Source organism: Haliotis rufescens, unplaced genomic scaffold (assembly GCF_023055435.1).
Source record: "Haliotis rufescens isolate VD_foot unplaced genomic scaffold, xgHalRufe1.0.p SCAF_2, whole genome shotgun sequence".
In the NCBI taxonomy this organism is placed as follows: domain Eukaryota; kingdom Metazoa; phylum Mollusca; class Gastropoda; order Lepetellida; family Haliotidae; genus Haliotis; species Haliotis rufescens.
This window is the reverse complement of record NW_025963890.1, coordinates 54619916-54638642: the sequence shown is the minus strand read 5'-3', so window position 1 is coordinate 54638642 and position 18727 is coordinate 54619916. Positions and strand designations below refer to the sequence as shown.

Sequence of the window (18727 nt, the reverse complement as noted above, 5' to 3'; positions counted from 1 at the left end):
TAAGGACGGAATGCATCCAGGGTAGACATAAGGCATGATAACATTCCGGGCACAATGCACCCCGGGTAGACTTAAGGATGGAATGCATCCTGGGTAGATTTAAGGACGGAATGCATCCAGGGTAGACTTGAGGCTTGACAACATTCCGGACACAATGCACCCCGGGTAGACTTAAGGATGGAATGCATCCTGGGTAGATTTAAGGACGGAATGCATCCAGGGTAGACTTAAGAACAGGAATGCACCACGGGTAGATTTAAGGACGGAATGCATCCAGGGTAGACTTAAGAACAGGAATGCACCACGGGTAGATTTAAGGACGGAATGCATCCAGGGTAGACTTAAGAACAGGAATGCACCACGGGTAGATTTAAGGACGGAATGCATCCAGGGTAGACTTAAGAACAGGAATGCACCACGGGTAGATTTAAGGACGGAATGCATCCAGGGTAGATTTAAGAACAGGAATGCACCACGGGTTGATTTAAGGATGGAATGCATCCAGGGTAGATTTAAGAACAGGAATGCACCACGGGTAGATTTAAGGACGGAATGCATCCAGGGTAGACTTAAGAACAGGAATGCACCACGGGTAGATTTAAGGACGGAATGCATCCAGGGTAGATTTAAGAACAGGAATGCACCACGGGTTGATTTAAGGATGGAATGCATCCAGGGTAGATTTAAGGACGGAATGCATCCAGGGTAGACTTAAGAACAGGAATGCACCACGGGTTGAATTAAGGATGGAATGCATCCAGGGTAGATTTATGGATGGAATGCATCCAGGGTAGATTTAAGGACGGAATGCATCTAGGGTAGACTTAAGAACAGGAATGAATCCAGGGTAGACCTAAGAACAGGAATGCATCCAGGGTAGATTTAAGGACGGAATGCATCCAGGGTAGATTTAGGGTGGAAAGCATCCCGGATAGATTGAAGGACGGAATGCATCCTAGGTAGATTTAAGGACGGAATGCATCAAGGGTAGATTTAAGGACGGAATGATAACATGCATGATAACATTCCGGACGACATGCAACCCGGGTAGATTTAATGATGGAATGCATCCCGGATAGATTTAGGGACGGAATGCATCACGGGTAGATTTAAGGACGGAATGCATCCAAGGTAGACTTAAGAAATGATAACATTCCGGACAGAATGCACCCCGGGTAGACATAAGGTATGATAGCATTTAAGGCAGATTATATAAGGACGGATTTCACCCTGGGTCGTTTTAAGGATTGATAACATTCAGGACAGAATGCATCTCGGGTAGATTTGAGGACGGAATGCATCAAGGGTAGATTTAAGGACGGACTGCATCACGGGTAGATTTAATGACGAGGTGTGTCCAGGGTAGATTTAAAGATGGAATGTACCAGGGTAGATTTAAGGATTGATAACATTCCGGGCATAATTCGCGCCGGGTCGATTTAAGGACATAATGCATCCCCTGTAGATTGAAGGAATGATAACATTCAAGATTGATTTAAGGGCAGAATTTACCCCGTGTAACTGGGTAGATGGACAGCATTGATGACTTTCCTTGTTGATTTATATGCAGAATGTAATAAAAACATTATCTAATAAGGTTTGGCAATTGAAGCTAATGTGTTCTGAATTCTTTGTCGGCAAGAAATTCCCCGTGAACGTTGTTATCAAGATACAACATGTAAATAAAGAGGTGTATATGGATATGTTTTTCATTAATTTTAGATAAAACCAAACTGCTTAAGAAATTATAACAAAGACGTCACAATCAGTCTTGATTCATATGAACAAACATACCTATTTATTACTTTCAATCTTATAATAACATGAAATACTTACATGATTTTTATGCATTTCAGTTTTAACAAATCAATATGATGGTGTCCGATACCAAACGTTCATGATTATTTCTTACGGGTGTCACTGGTGTTACACTTTCCCACCAAGAGAAATCCACAATGGCAAACATTTGCACTCAGGTGGTCTGTAGTAACAATGCCTTAATGCTAGCCCGACCGAGAGAATATATACATATTAGTATATATATTCCATGTGCACACTCATGATAGGAGGACTCACATGATTATCTGGTTCTGTATAAGGCTCATGGTTGATTTCATAATTAGTTCCTTGAAGAATACGACTCATTTTAAGCTGTGTTATGTATTATGTTTTAGAATCCAATGTGTGTAACTATTCTGACATTGTGTAAGAGATTTAAGTGAATGGGTTAATTATTTGCATTATTTTTAGCCATATGGCGACAAGGTAAGATTTAAGAGCAACTATTGAGACACGTGTGGTTATGTTGATAAACAACACCTGTAATCTGAGGTAACGTAACAAAATACACAACCAATGTACGAAATGAGCAACGATGCATCTTATATGACAAGATAGTCACTTATAAAGACAAGTCGCAAAATAAATGATAGATTGAAACGAGCTTACCGGGGCCAGTATGGCTGAGCAAATGAATTATGTGTTTCGGAAACAAGAAATTGTCTTCGTGATCACACACAACCCCCAGTGGTACCAGCATACAACTTGTATGTGAGTGACGCCTTCTAACTTATGCTTAATTTTTTTTATAAAGGCATCACAAACCGATCCTATGATTAATCCCTGCGTCACTAGATTGATAATTATGTCTCCATAAAACATGAATTGGATTCTCATACTCTGCCCATGGTTCATTGTCTAAAGGCTTACCAGGATGTTGAGAAATACAGGAAGGACATGGTAGACAGTTTCAAAAAGTTGATTTATCCCACGGTAAAGTGTTAAAAGTTAACAGACTATCGGATAATGACCGTATATCACATTAAATAGTCTACAGTCTGCTTTGTATACAACAAGGAGCTCTTCTTGTTCCTCTTTTATTTATGGGTACGTTCCGTCCTTATAGATGTCACTGGGTGTAGAATACTTACCTACGGTATATAGCACATCTGCCGTACTTACAATGAGAACAGACAAATTCAACTAGATAATTGTAAAACTGAACACGTGTTTATGACGATAGAAAGCACGAAAGGGATTCAAGATGCCCATAGCTAGATCGCAGGTGCATCAGCGAAAATCGTGTGTTTGTTGACAAGGTGTATGTTTAAATATATTTCAAGAGGTATATTCACATAGTCACACATGTGTGACGAAGACACATCTAAGGAAAATATTTATTCGAATTCTCTTCATGTTTAAGATGAAAACAGTTAAGGCAAGCTAGTATTCCTCCCTCTATCTGAAAGATCACAGGCCGAAACTCGAAATGTCTCCCTTTCACCGTTTCGGTGGATTTTTATACTCCCTTTCTTAACATGCATTCCGATGTAAACAAATGCTCTTTTTGAACCCGCATAGGTTTATATAAATACTAAAACACCAAGTAACGTAGCTAACACGGACCCGTTAACGAGGCCACGGCAGCAGTGAGGTTGGTGTGGCCGCTGCGAGCAATGCTTCCTTCTTATTTAAAGTGTTACTGCTCTACAACTGCGAATGTCGGTCCGTATACCACATGAGTGAGTGAGTGTGTTTGGTATAACGCCACTTTTAACAGTATTCCAGTTATATCGCGGCGTGAAAGCTTAATGTGGGAGGAAAGCCCGAAGTGATGCAGGTCTCAGACGTTTACCACTTCGGTGAAACACACGAGCGCGGATTTGGTGCTGACAAACCTAGATATATAATCGGGGCGAACTGGGATTCGAACCCACAATCATAGGTTTCTGGCGTGCCCAAGGGACGCACAGCGAATCGCGGCGCCTTAGACGACTGAGCCACGCGTGCCCCCCGTATACCAATGGAGGATACCCGAATAACAGAATTTTAGAAGAAGTAACATTAGATGCATCATACGATGTATATATCGAAAATGCTTATCTCGAAATATTGTTATGTCGAAGATACAGGGGATAAATACACCAGTAGTTATCAGCGCCACTCCGCCGACACGTATCTCTTAACAGTTTATTATCTCAAAGTATCAACATGGTAAATTAAAATTGCATCATTTTAAGATAGCTAGTTACAGGTTGAAATGCCGTTACGTTTTATAATTATGAAAGTTCATAACGAGTTGGAAATAAAACCCTGTTGCATACCAGACAGCGCTGATCAGTGTATTAATATATAATATTATAATATAATAACCATTGTATCGAAAAATATAGGGTAAGATATGTTAAATTCAGCATTATAGGGTATGATTCACAACGATTTCTATAATTACTTAAATGCTAAGCTTGGCTCGCTTTACTTGACCTCTTATCCAGAGGTGATTCAGTTATAGGGTATACACCCAAGCAATTTCAGCATATCGTAGCGAATGCTCGGGCGATGTGGGTTAATACATCTCAGAAGTGAATGTAACACCATGACGTCATGGAGTGACGTCACAATGTACTGACCACCCCATTATCTACTCTAATTGCTGATATCAGCTCAGTTATGCCATTTATATGTTATCAAAATGTACCTATTTGTAAGGATACGTTTCCATAAGTTCCAATATCCCCCCTAAGTACTTAAATCAATTGGTAAGAGAATATGTTTTGTCACTACGTATCCTAACTAAATCACACTAGGAAGCTCCGGACATAAGCTTCAAACATTGTGAAGACTCAAACCCGGATCTTCGGTCACGAGCCAAATTCTTAACCACAAAGCGTCACCCACCACCCTTTTTAAAGATGAATAATTCCGGATGCTGCTAATTGAATTAGCAAACGTCCTGTTTGCGAGCACTTGTACATACCACTACATGCAGATAGTGAGCCCACGAATCAGATCAATCTGATGCACTTCATTCCAATGCAAACATTGCTCATGGGCAACATTGTTCCGTGAAGAGATTTAACTAAACATAGAAACACCTCAAGCATCTATACACGAGCAACATAACCCTGACGTGATCTTGCTTTCATATTCGTGACCTATTATCATCATATAAAGGTAGTTTGTCATATTTCATAAATACCTGCTGTGGAATAAAAATAAGCCGTCTTTGTGCATTCCTTAACACCTAGGCTGTAGGGCATTGCAGAAACCTGCGCAGGTCCGTACGGGAATCGATGAGAGCATGATACATATAGCTCGAAGATGTAGGTGGGCTACACGCCATTCAAGCCTCAGCAGTGATATACTAATACCGCAGATGAAACGGGGGCTGTGATATAGTGTCGGGCAACGTTTCTCTAGAAAATTTCAATGTGAAGTTTGGCATGTGGTAGTATGTCTCCTGCATGTTATTTTATGCCCCAGTATCGCAGAGCGCGCAAAGCAATGGTGTGTCATGTTTTGGACGAGTTTTACCTGACACACTGAGTGGCTGTTATTAACCAACAAAACAGTTGATAGAAATGATGGCCATTATGTATGAATGTGTTTAATATTTCCTTCACGACAGTCTGCATTAACATAAGGACGGCTTACCGTCATGTTCATCAACGTCGAATTACATGCATTTTAATGAGTAACAGGTCTTACGAATCTCTGGGCCACAAAACATGTACATTCTTCACAATGTCCCTCAAGCACATCACTGTACAGACATAACATCTATATATAGTCAATATAAAAATTGGATACTTGTTCTGTATGAGTAATATGCGGTTAAAGAACCTTCAAGGCAAAAGTATTAAGCCGCTCTTAGATGAACCCTCTGAATAATCGTCTTTGTTTATGCCCGAAATGCATAAAATTTATTTTATCTTCATTTTATTTTCCTTCTTAGACTCCTTGTGGATCTGTCAGTTAAATAGACGTAAAACCTGCCAAGGAAGAGGTCATTTTGGGATAATTCGTTTCTGCTTTTAGCAGACATTTATTTGATTATGGAAAGGGTTTTGTCACTTTTAAGGGAGGGACCATTATATATTCTCAGGATGTGGGACTTGGGGTTTTACCCTGAAATAAAACTTGTTCGCTGGACTTGCTGCATCTCCTGAAAACGTCTTGTGAGTCCCGACGTGTGCACTGTGTCTGCACCATGACATTTGTATCTTGGTACCTGGAGAACAGCATTGTCGTTTCCTACCTCTCGCTGGTCATGAGAACCACTGTTTTCACCAAAATTCACCGGACACACCTGTCAAATTAACCTTATGCAATGGCCTGGCTCACTTTACTCCAGATTGAGTTACATTCTTTGGGGTACATACTGACCAGTTTCTCGAACACACGGAGTCTTTAGTTTAACTTGAACAGGGGTTTGTTTGTGTAGCTCCTTGGAGTTCTCACTTCTATTTCGTTACATTGTTTCTTTTCTTGTGATAGAGGTACGAGTAATAGTATAAATAATGGTGTGACGTTTTAATATAACATTTGTATTGAAATAAATAATTATATAGATAGAAACAATGGTTTTCAATGATTTGATAACGTCCTCTGTCTACTAAATGACGTATTAGGGATGTCATTATAACATGTCTGGATCACCAAGGTTATATACATTGAACATATTTTCTCCCCTCATGTTCCACTGGCAGAATACACAAATTGCACTCGAAAGGCTAAGTTTAAACATGTCTCATCGCAAATCCCTGCTAGAATATTGACACAGTTATGTTATAAGGGGTTATCTTTTACACCACTATACATCAGGTAGCGCCTTTTCCAGAGTGGGACTGAAAATAATGTTTTTCTGACGCTAGATGTTAAGGTCATGAATTAGTTATGTGATATAAAAGACTGTGAATCTGTCAGTTATTGCCTTATTCATATCAGCCCGTATACTATTAATTAACCCGCCACGGAGCAAACATAAACTAAACCACATCCCACTGTTGTGACACATATGTGAGAATTGATCGTGAGTACCCAACTGGGACTTAAACTCAATACCATCCTACCTCAGCCGCCGATTTGTCATCTGAACTAATTAGACCTAGCTAACGGTACTCGGTTAGGTAAAGCCGGCCGCAAAGTTACGTGAAGGGAACAAAGGCCATGCTATAAATTTGCTTTGGGAATCCGTAGGTTATCACATGTGACACCCGAAGGTTTTTAAAGGCGGACAGGAAAATGCAGACAGCAACATGTTAAGTGTTTAGGACTTAGGTTCACAAGTTACAATGTAGTTTAACGTGTATAGGGTCTTCTAGATGGTGTTTTTGCCGACAAACTGTGAAAACTTTACGATGAAAATTCACTTGTGTACTCCAGTGTTAGACCTGCTACGACATTCCGCCACTTCTAGATAAGGTGGCTTCTGGCTAAGAATAGAATCTCCAAGGAAAAGTTCAAAAGTAAATGTCTATTTACACCGCTGGTCTGTGGTATAAAAAGACACCCCTAATGGGTCGCCCTTGTCGCAGACCCTCCTTACACCTGCGTAGGTCATCTGGGCAAATTGGACGAACATCTGGAATGCTGTTGGGTCAGTAGAGACTCAAAAGTTGCTGGTCATCCTGATGCCCTTTGGCTACCTTTCAAGGATATTAGTTTGTTTGGGGCACAGGGGAATGTGCTAGACAGGTTAAATAATAGGTCTGCTCTTACCTGTCATGCCTGTGTTGCAAGACTTCATTCATCATAAACATCAAAGTATTTCCCATCTGGAGAGTACATACTACCTATGGTGTCCCGACTATGTCATACATTTGTATTACATGTGAATTCGTTTTAATAGATTTATTATTAAAAATAAATGGGACTCCGTGGGGTTTTATTAATATTAGGAGGATAATTTAATTGATGGCATGTTTGCTTAAACACATATCAAAACGCATTATTTGATAGCTTAGTGTAAGTAATATAGGCGCAACAAGCTGACTGTGTCCTTAAATAACATGATGATTCATAATCTAAAATGTTTTAAAGATTTCAATGAGCATGTATGAAACAGTACAAGTAGTCAAAGATATGAAACTTGAATCATGTATTGCATTTTGAAATAAGCGTTACTGCATGTTTGTTGTAACAGTGACTTTGAAGCAGGCATATGTATCATAAAGGGTATAATTACAAACTAAGTGACCACCGAGTAGTGTCCTAAGCTAGCAAGCCATCTGTTCGGCGACAAGTTAAATACAAAATGACAATTGTTATAAAGTACATTACACTCTTGATTATTCACGTAGTTTCATAAAGTATCACTGTTTAAAACCAGGCTAATTATGTTGAGATGACGACAATGACAGTGTTAAATAAAGCATGTCGTTGTTCCTCCAACGCTGTATTTGATCAATTCTAGAGGCGGTATAAAACCGGATTGTGAAAGGAGTGTTATTTCAGAGGATTACAACATTTCTGAAAGGCTCTTTCTTTTAATTATTTTCTAATCAGTGTGTGAGTCAGACTTCATTCTCGAGTGCATGACAAGGTTTGAACATGTCATGCTTTGTCATCGTGTGAAGTTCAATGCCCTTTCTGTGTTAAAAACACACTGTATGTTTACCTTTGTCCCAATAAGCAAATGGTTATCAAATCTTGGATATGGATAACAGATTAAGAAGTTAACCTTCTTTGCGCTATCAGCGCTACAGGGGACCTCAGCATAGATCTATTTCTTTGTTTTTGAAAGCTCCAGGAATGTGACGTGTGTACCTTTAGGTCAATACCGTTCATCGTTCAGCAAGCGCAATTACTGTCAAAGGAAGGTCACAGTGCGCTGATACCAGAATCACTGGATAATGTCAGTGCTGTAACCAATGTATTTGATCTATCAGTTTAGTTTGGTTCAGTTCTAGAGCACTACCATCCACTCTCGTCGCAAAACCTAAACTTTTAGTATATGATGTTATTTGCTCTTAAATATATGTCCTATAATGAATATCCGCTATGGGAATTCCGGGGCAGAATTTTTCCAATTACCCCATGCATAGCGTTAGAGTGAGTGAGTATGGTTTTACGCCGCTTATAGCAATTTTACAGCAATATCACGGCGGGGGACACCAGAAATGGGCTTCACGCATTGTACCCATGGCGGCGTGACGAGCGAACGCTTTAACCACTGGGCTACCCGACCGACCGCATATCGTTAGAGCCGACTTAAATGAGAAACGGTGGTCTGGCTTGATGACAGGTTTGATTGTTTGTCCCAATGGTTCATGAGTTCAGTCACTGGTTTACCTGGTCCTGACTCAATTCTGACGTTAGGTTTTCACTTACCAAACTGGTCCCTAATATGCACCTAGTTGTCAGTAATTAAAGCTTCAACGTGGACTGAGATTCGCTAAGACTGTTAACAACAGCAATGACTCAAAGAATAAGACACTATAACCAGGTGTACAAATAACTGATACTAGTATTGACAAAATACTTGTCCTTATACAATTCCACTGTTTATTCCAACGCCAATACCAATAAAAAACTTAAACTGATCGGTATACACGCATGATGCTAATGCTAGCAAGGTAGCAAATTGCAGGATGTCACATACAACAATTCGAAACAAAATTTGGGAGAAGTTCTTCTTTACATGCATCATTAAAGTAGGCTTGAAACGTGCATGCCTAGCATGCGGGATCTGATTAACGAGGTGTCGTTTTTAGGGGATTGATTTGAACAACAATGTCCTTGACTCATAAACTTGAGATCCGGACAAGCGAGATTCATACAAACGAGCTCCACAATTACAAGATCGCAACTAACACGGTTCCATGTTGAGGGCATGACGACCCAGGTCACAGTCTTCCAGACTTACGGATCTGGTCTTACGAGCTTGATCTAAAAAGTAGACAGATTAATGAGGTCCAGAATAGCAGTCTCTAGTTTAGCTTTAGGTCTAAGGAGGTGTGGCAACTGTCCCTAGTTTTGTGAGGTCCGGAATCCCATGGTCCTTATTAATTGTCTCTGGTATAGCGAGACACCAACTAAGGAGTTCCAGACTAAAGGTCTTCAGACTAAAAAGGTCTGGTTTAACGAGATCCAGACTAACGAATCAAGACAAAAGGTCGCCAGAATATGAACATCCTGATTCACGAAGACCTAGGCTGCACAGGTCCGGAGAAAAGAGATCCAGAAGAACCAGGGGAAGACTATGAAGGACCTTACCACCGTCATATAGCTGGAATATTGCTGAGTGTGGCGTTAAACAACAAACAAAAAACTAACGCGATCAGACTAACGGTCTCAGACTAATGATCCTATTTAGCACGATTTAGCCTGATGCATTGTATCCACCGTATAAACATTGAAACTATTCACCACCCATACTTACATAAGCTCACATATTTATGACATCATCTCAAACAAATACAACACACATATATGAAATAGCCTTATTACCATCCTGTCGTCAACAGCTCTCGTGATCGGTGATAACCTTCTTGACAGTGTAATTACTTACGAGGATCATTATCAAGTCTGCTTTTTCATGATCAAAATAACGCATGGTTGTACATCAATGTACAAAGCATGACAACGCAAAAATAGTCTGCGCAGTGATAATTACCTTGATTTCAAACCATATATCTGTAATTTAATAGCCCCATGACACAACCATGAATTAACCCTGGATTTCTTACCTTATGGTCAAAGTCACGCCTTAAGCCTGAGATTAGAGGGGCTTAAATATGGACGACACGATAACAATCGGTAAAATGTGTGGTTTAATTTGTCATATTTTATCACAGTTTATGTGTATTCTGTCTATTAAACAACAATTTCTGAAAGAAATCGCGGCATTTAACAGTAGTATAAAACGACGCCCCAATGGATCCAAAGCAATGATCTCATATTAAAGTGTCCATAATTTGTTCCTAAAAGGTTTATACATGAGCTGTTGGCTGGTATTTGATGTTTTTCTTTCCACAAACCACTGGTATACTTTAAGAGCATGTCAGGTATTCGAGAACATTAACAAAACTATTACAGATGTCTTGATAGCGAACAGGTAGGGTCGTAAAATGCACGCTGTTGTTCTCTGATCTTGTCCCTCGTGGTTAACACTGCACAATAGGGTTGCATACCATTCTTGAGACACTCACATATCTCACTTCCGTGACTTAGCGGAAATAACATGTGGTGTAAGAATACCATTAATGGCAAAACTATACAAGCAATACACCCATCACTCAAGAATTAAAATTACATATGGGACATGTTAGCAAAAACCTTATTGCATAGGGTCTGGTGTTTGATGCTGCCGTGCATTGTGAGAAAGCTAAGGTTATCTGAAGGTGGGTATTTCTTTTCTATTCTTCGCATTAACTTTACATAACTTTATTTAGTATATGCCTCCTAAGGAAAAGGGGGCGGTGGGGTAGCCAAGTGGTTAACACGTTCGCTCGTCACACCAAAGACCCGACTTCGATTCCCCATATGCATACGTTGTGTGAGGCCATTTCTGGTGTCCCCTGACTTGATATTGCTGGAACATTGCTAAGCGGCGTAAAACCATACTCACTTACTCACTCACTCCTATAGCCTGACTTTGATACTTGTTGTATATGGACTGTACATGTATTAGTATTATAACTACAAAAAAACTTTTTTTCTCAAGAGACAAAAATCCCCCGTGAACGCCGGGATTAAAACTGCTTTTCAAAAACCCATGCTTGTCATAGTAGGCGACTAACGGGATCGGGTGGTTAGACTCGTCGTCTTGGTTGATGCATGTCATCGTATCCCTTTGCGTAGACCGATGCTCATGATGTCAATCACTGGATTGTCTTGTCACACATGATTATTTACAGACCGGCTCCATATAGCTGGATATAGCTGGAGTGCGGCGTTAATCAACAAACAAACAAAATGTTTACACAATGCCTCTTAGCAATCTTAATACCCACTGAAGAGTACATTGACATGGTTTCATTTTTATAATATATTTAATGTACATAGATTTACAAACCAATGAATATGACAGTTTGAAATATTGACAGTCTGCAAATACAGACTGGATGAATATTGGTATGTAAGAGGCCAATGTTCCATTATCACAAGGCCCAGCGCTTAAGTCTGTCCAAATAGTGCAAGCATCAGCAGTCATTTATCTGCCAAATCTGGTTAATACAACACGGCCGGCGGGCTATCATGCACACCTCGCGAGAACTTCAATAGTAGTCAGGTGTGATGGCAAAGATATTGATAGTATAATCTACATGCGCAATGTGTATATATGACGCCTCTATGCGATATACTACAGCCACCAGATTAGTTAGTAAACAATACCGACCTCCAAGTTTGCATCGTCAAACCACGCAAAGGTGGACTGTAATAAGGAAAGATGTGTGAGTCTTCTCTCCGTGGGTCAACGGTATTCATCTGCCTAGCTACCTAAACCTTGTTATATGTGATGAGTGGTTGACACAGCAATAAAAAATCAGGCTCCTCCTTATCTGTATATAAGAATGTAAAGTCATCTATGCATTACGCTTTTTATCATCTATCGCGGTCATGAAGATGAAGATGACACAAGGCACTACACTAAGTCTTCATGTGGTTAAAAAACATACATAATCGCTTTAAAACTGCTCGTAACAAAGGGTGCATGGCCAATGAAATATTAAAACACCAGTACGCATGTCGGAAATTGAAAAGGGGGTTCTTATAAATAACATATCCCGTCAAAACGTGATCCGGATTGACAAACCATTCTCATATTTCCACGTGAGCACGCCAGAATTAAGTTACTTGAAGTCGCAGGTTTCATTTATTTATTTACGTGTGCATTGATACAGTCCATCAAGAAATCTGTTTTCATTCTTTATGCGCGCCTTCATATTTAATGTTTTTGAAGCATGGGTGCACACACAAAGAAATTTCAAAAGTGGGTGAGAGGTGGTTGTTTCCGTCGTATGCCCCCTCCTCGATTTAAATATTCCGGCCCGCTGGTTTGTAGATAATTACAGAAGAAGAAAATAATGTAAATATTTTATGAATGCGGTTCGTTAATTTTGGGAATCTAGTCAAGCATATTCAGGATAATAGAATTGCGTTATTAAGTTTAAATAGCCAACGAAACATGAGTTTGACTATGTTATTCGTTGCACCTGTTGACTGTGGTTGAGATATGTGTCCTTAAGGCTGAATTCAAACGTGAAATTAAAAATGAATGTTTAACGCTTTCAAGGCCTTGGGGTATTTACGGCAGTAGATGTGCTGTCATACATTCATCGTGTCACACATGAAAACAACACACAGCGATTTGAATATAGTCGTGTTAATAACTGCGTGTGTATTAAGCGCAAATGTAAATGATCCCCACTGAATCATGGCAATATTATTTTGTTAAGAATCAATTATCTGACCATATGTACTACACCAGTGAATGAGTGAGTGAGTGAGCTTGGTTGTACGCCGCTCTGGGCAATATTTCAGCAAAATCACGGCTGGGGACACATGGACCAACCACATCAAATTATGATGGAGTGTAATTGTCGGAATGGGGTTTATTGTAACGAGGTACCATGGATCGACATAGGCGGTGTTTGGAGTTCACTACCACAGTCCATGCTGTGGATAACCCCCTCGTGGGGATTCCGGGTCCAGACAGGTTCCTCAGAACTTAAACAAATCATGAGGTGACTCGGGGTGTCAGCCTTGGTGGTAAGATTCATTGTCATCTTACCCGATAGCGTGGATAGTTTAAATTTGCTGTTAACATAAACAGTTACCTTTGTCACCACTAATCAGGGGTTGCATTAAGGCTTTTTATTCGTCGAAATTCGCTATATAGTAAACTACGGTTATAACGAACTCAAAGGGACCGCTAATTTTAGTTCCTTATAACCGTAGTACGTTATAAGTATATATACAGCATATATATATAGCAAATGGCCGGGCCCAAAAAATAAGTTCGTGATATCCGTCAGTTTGTTATAAGCTTGTTCGTTATAAACGTAGTTTACTGTATATGACTTGGTTGTAGTGAATGCTTGAATATGGTTGCATGCCACTTTTAGAAATATAGAAGCAACGGGGAAACTAGAATTATCTTTCGCCCACGATGGGAATCGAACCCACATTCTAAGTGGCGAACGAACACTTGTAGCACTTATCCCACCGCCCTTAACGGTGTTGATTACAGTAAACTACGGTTATAACGAACACGCTTATAACGAACTAACGGATATAACGAACTAACTTTTTAGTCCCGACTATTTGTTGTAGTTATGCTATATATATGCTTATAACGAATTACGGTTATAACGCACTAAAATTAGTAGTCCCTTTGAGTTCGTTATAACCGTAGTTTACTGTATATGGATATATCGGAACAAATGGTTAACGCGGGGTTAATGTCACTCTAAACACCAAATCGAGATAACAGTGTTGAGAATAACGTGTTGGTTTGTAATTTGGTGTCAAAGTAATTGTTGGTACCTTCCAAATGTGTCGGTAATTTTTGTATTATACAAATGCATATCCATTGAACGTCATCTTTTGGACAAATGTAATCAGATGATTACTTGTACGTTTTTATATGCTATGTCATTGTTCGAACAACGCCAATACCAATGAACACATGTTCGGCACCTTTCAAAGCTTAGAGTGAGTGAGTGAGTTTTAACGCCAATTTGAACAGTATTTCGGTCATATACCGAAATACAGCTTGATGTGTGAGGAAAGCCCTAAGTGATGTCATTCTTAGATGTTTACTACTTTCATGAACCCACGAAAACGGATATGGTGCTGACGAAACCTTACAAAAAATCAGGGCGAATCTAGATTCGAACTCAAGTTCATATATAGATTTCTGACAAACCTAACTCTGCATCGCGAATTGCGGCGCCTTTGTCGAACGCGCCACCTGTGCTCCATTAACACTAATAACAGATATATAGGAAGAATATAATGCTTGCCGTATGTCGACTCTCTTCTCATAGAAACATTGTCATAATACTTACATGTTGCACAAACGCCTTAATTGGTGATTAACGTCTTCAGTAATATTATATAAAAACAACAATACAACAGATTGGTACATGTTTCGAACATATGTGGGGGGATTTTGTTAACCATCACATTAAAAAAGAGGGGCGGTCGGGTAGCCTAGTGGTTAAAGCGTTTGCTCGTCACGCCATAGACCCGGGTTCGATTCCCGACATGGGTACAATGTGTGAAGCCAATTTCTGGTGTCCCCCGCCGTGATATTGCTGGAATATTGCTAAAAGCGGCGTAAAACCATACTCACTCACTCACTCACATTAAAAAAGGTATGGCAATAGGGAAGAAAAAAACTGAAAGATGTTTCAAGTATATAGTCTGCTATATTGAGCACTTACAGTAAAACATACGGTCAGAGAAGATACCTCTGTATGATCCAATACAGAGATCATCAGAGAACGAATTCGTATATCAGGACTGATGTTGTTAATGCTAAATAAGAGTGTGATATCACATGTATATCTGAGAACAATGTCCCTTTCATGCAAGCAAGGAAAACGCCATGAGGCCACCACGGTTAATGAAGGCAAGGGACATGTATCATGCTTTTATAGGAGAATATCCGATGTCAGCCAGTATATGTGTCAGACAAGCACATGTACGAAGCACATCAAGTACGAAGGAAGCTGGGGATGTCTCATTCGGTACTTTGTCTCGTCTAATTTATAATTGTTAGAATATTACAAAAGGGGTTAAACCTGGCAACAGGAAGCGATAGTTAGGTCACATACTTCCTTGTATTGTTTCCTATGTCAGGGACACTGGGACATTTACAATGTCAAATGTCAACGATAGCCAAACACACACACGGCATATGGAGCTGCACATCGTTTTTCACGTACACTTTATGTGAACATTGGATGAATTTGAAAAGTAAAACATGTACATAAACCTCATGAAATATAAACCTGTCTGCACAGCTAGTAAATACCTTGCCCCGTGACGAAACTCACTTTTTAAGGCTGCAATAACATTGCATTATTTACACATGATATTCGACTCTATACCAATGTGTGATATACAAATGAGGATATATTTTTATATAATGCATGTGGTGTTAACAACTGGATTTTAGTTTTTTGTCGGTGTGCAACTGGTATAAACATAGCCAAAGGGTGTTTGGTATATAACCCTCGTGTGTGTTTGAGTTGAATTCCTAGTCATGCCTTCATAGTATTACACTCCAATGTTGACAAGTGCTTTGTAATGCTTTCTCAAGAAGTGATTTACATCTCAACAGCTCTATGTAGGTTGTTGTGTCAACTGCTCTTACAACCGTCACATGTCAGCGTAACACGTACGTTATTCGAACACCTAGAGTTACTAATGTGCCATATGTCCTTTGGCAAATATAAAAAGAAATACACAAAAGGTTACAAGTACAACGCCAAGTGAAATGACGAGACTCTTGAGGAATACATTTTCTGCGGACGAACATATGGCACAAACATTTGGACATAAACGTCCCCCTTACCGTTCACTCCCTTGTTTGACTTTAAGGATACGGAAAGGACATTATCGTTGGGATTCGTTGTAAAATGGATACATTTTGGTCGTAAAGTTGTCCTCGTGTCAGAATAGTTATATATCAATATTATCAATTGACACCCGTATGGTGTGAATGTTGATTTAAAAGCAGCAACTCGTGTGGGTCATCATGCTATTGAATATCGTTTTAAACTTACGCACATGTGACATTTGAACTTTGACCTGTTGTACTCCTAGCACATAAAACAAAGAGCGCGTAGTCAGATTGCGTTAAGCTGTGACAGATAAGTCTCAAGAGTAAGTATGAAATAAACTTTACCAACACCGTCAGATGATAAACGTTTATGGTGCAGCGCAATCGTCCGCGGCCTATCAAGTACGCCTCGCGGTAATTCGCTCTAATTTATAGTTGAATAACACAGTCCTGACAGGTCGATAGGTGTTCAAATATTTTCGATCAGTTTTCCAAACAATGTCCTGTGTCTGAGCCCTGTGTATCGGATAAAATATGCATGAAGGTTTTGTTGTCTTAACCACGACCGTTGTGGGATTGATCATATTGAGCTTCAGATATTGTTCTTGTGATGGAAGTGGAATTTCGAATTCCGTAAACACAAAACGATTGCATCAAACCAGGAAGTAGGTTATATCCTTATCCCGAAGTTACAAGCTGTATTATACTTATTTATGTTTAAGTAAAAATTATAATCAATCAAAACATGAAAGATTTAAATTTCATTCTTTCTACTTGAATACACGAGTACTTGAACGTAAAAACAACACGGGAAGAGACATCGTGAATTTTACAATAACATAGTAGTAGATTCACAAGTTGTAAACTCACCTACATAGCTTGCGCCATGGGAGCTCCTCACACACTAGTCAACAAATGGTATCCTTAGACAGTTGGCATGGAATTAATGAAATTTCTTTTGCCAGGTCTGCTACCAGCGGGGATCTGCTAAACACAGGTGCAGAAGAATAACACGATTACTCCTTTGACTTGGGTGGATTTTCTTTGAAGTTCACGGCAAAATATTTCACCGACTTCAATTTCTCTGTCCTGTTCGCCTGGGGAAGTGACTCGATTTGAAGATGCAGTGGCCGCCAAATCGCTTCCGATCATCCGAGATTGAATATTCCCACCGCATGGAAGTCGCTTCACCGTCGGAGCGTCCCTATAAGATGTAGCAGGCGCTAGATCTCAACGTACTGTGCCTTCATGGCCCGGGCGACCTGTACGTCGCAGCCTGGCTGGGTCGGGCGGCAGGTTGAAGGTCTGCCAGTTACCTTTATCGGGAAGGCTGGACTAAGGAAATCCTGCCACGGTGACGTACAAATATTGAACGATCTTTACAAGCGTACGGGTGCAATAGTCCGTCCCGTTTGTGAATGTCAACGCGTAAGATGTTGTATGTGAACACACGGATAACTTTACCGTGCAATCGATCCTTTCACCTTTGTACAGCTTGTAATATTAAACTCGGACAGTTAGTTATATTCATGTCAGACCTCCTCTAGCACTCGGTCGCGTCTCTCAAACAGGGCATACACTCAGCACTAGCGTATACTCTGTACCTCCTAGGGTCTTTACAGACTAAACAGTTGTGAAATACTTGGATTAACTCCTTTGTATAAACCAACGTAGTCGTTCTTTCCCATCATGTTGCCACTTCATTAAAACGGGTAAAGGGGCCTCTTGGAAAAGACACTGAATGGAGAGGGTAATGATTGGCACCTGACGTTTGATTTGAAGGTTATATGGAGTAGGAAGGCTAGGCAAACGAATGTATGTGCACCTACTCTCCACTGCAGTCCTTTATTAAGTTGCATGTAACGTAACTCAATCCTCCGGTCAAAAGGAGCAAGCGCTCTGCAGAACTATCATTTTACTAATAACACCAAGCCACCATCTTAGCTCCCGTACACATCACGAAATACCCATTTCAATGCTTGGGGAGTCCCTTGTGTGAAAACTTCATAGAACGTGCCAAAATTCTAAGTATGCAGCACACGAACACCATCGTAAGGGCGTAGGAAAATTATGGGTGCAGTCACAAAGTCTTTAAATAGATATGTTTATGAAGGTAAAATTAAGTGCGGCGTTCACTTATAAGTAAAGTAGACAAATTCCTAGGCGTGATGTCTTTGCATACTGACGTGGATTTGAATCCTTATTTTTTTTTGTAATTCGAGGTAACCTTTCCTCGGTGCATGTGAGGGTACTGTTTAGTGAAATCATGACTTGCCTTAAGAAGAACGGTTATGTTTCTGTGCTTGTCCCCTGGATGTGTCAGTAGGGTGTTTCGCGATGTTCTGACGTCAGTGAAGTTAGATGTCAAATAGGAGGAATACATTTCTTTACCGCTGACATCATAATTGTCATGTTTTGACAATCTTCAGT

General features: G+C 40.0%; 1 protein-coding gene across 2 annotated transcripts in view; it reads right to left on the bottom strand.

Annotated features, from left to right (window-relative positions):
- LOC124140837 overlaps window positions 1-17727 on the bottom strand; it is a 60860-nt gene extending 43133 nt beyond the window's left edge. Inside the window, exon 1 of one of the 2 annotated variants that reach the window (XM_046508628.2) lies at window positions 17168-17727. The gene's annotated coding sequence lies outside the window, so the exon portion shown is untranslated. The remainder of the gene's footprint in view (window positions 1-17167) is intronic. The other variant, XM_046508646.2, reaches the window with a different exon arrangement.
- Window positions 17728-18727: the final 1000 nt, after the last annotated feature.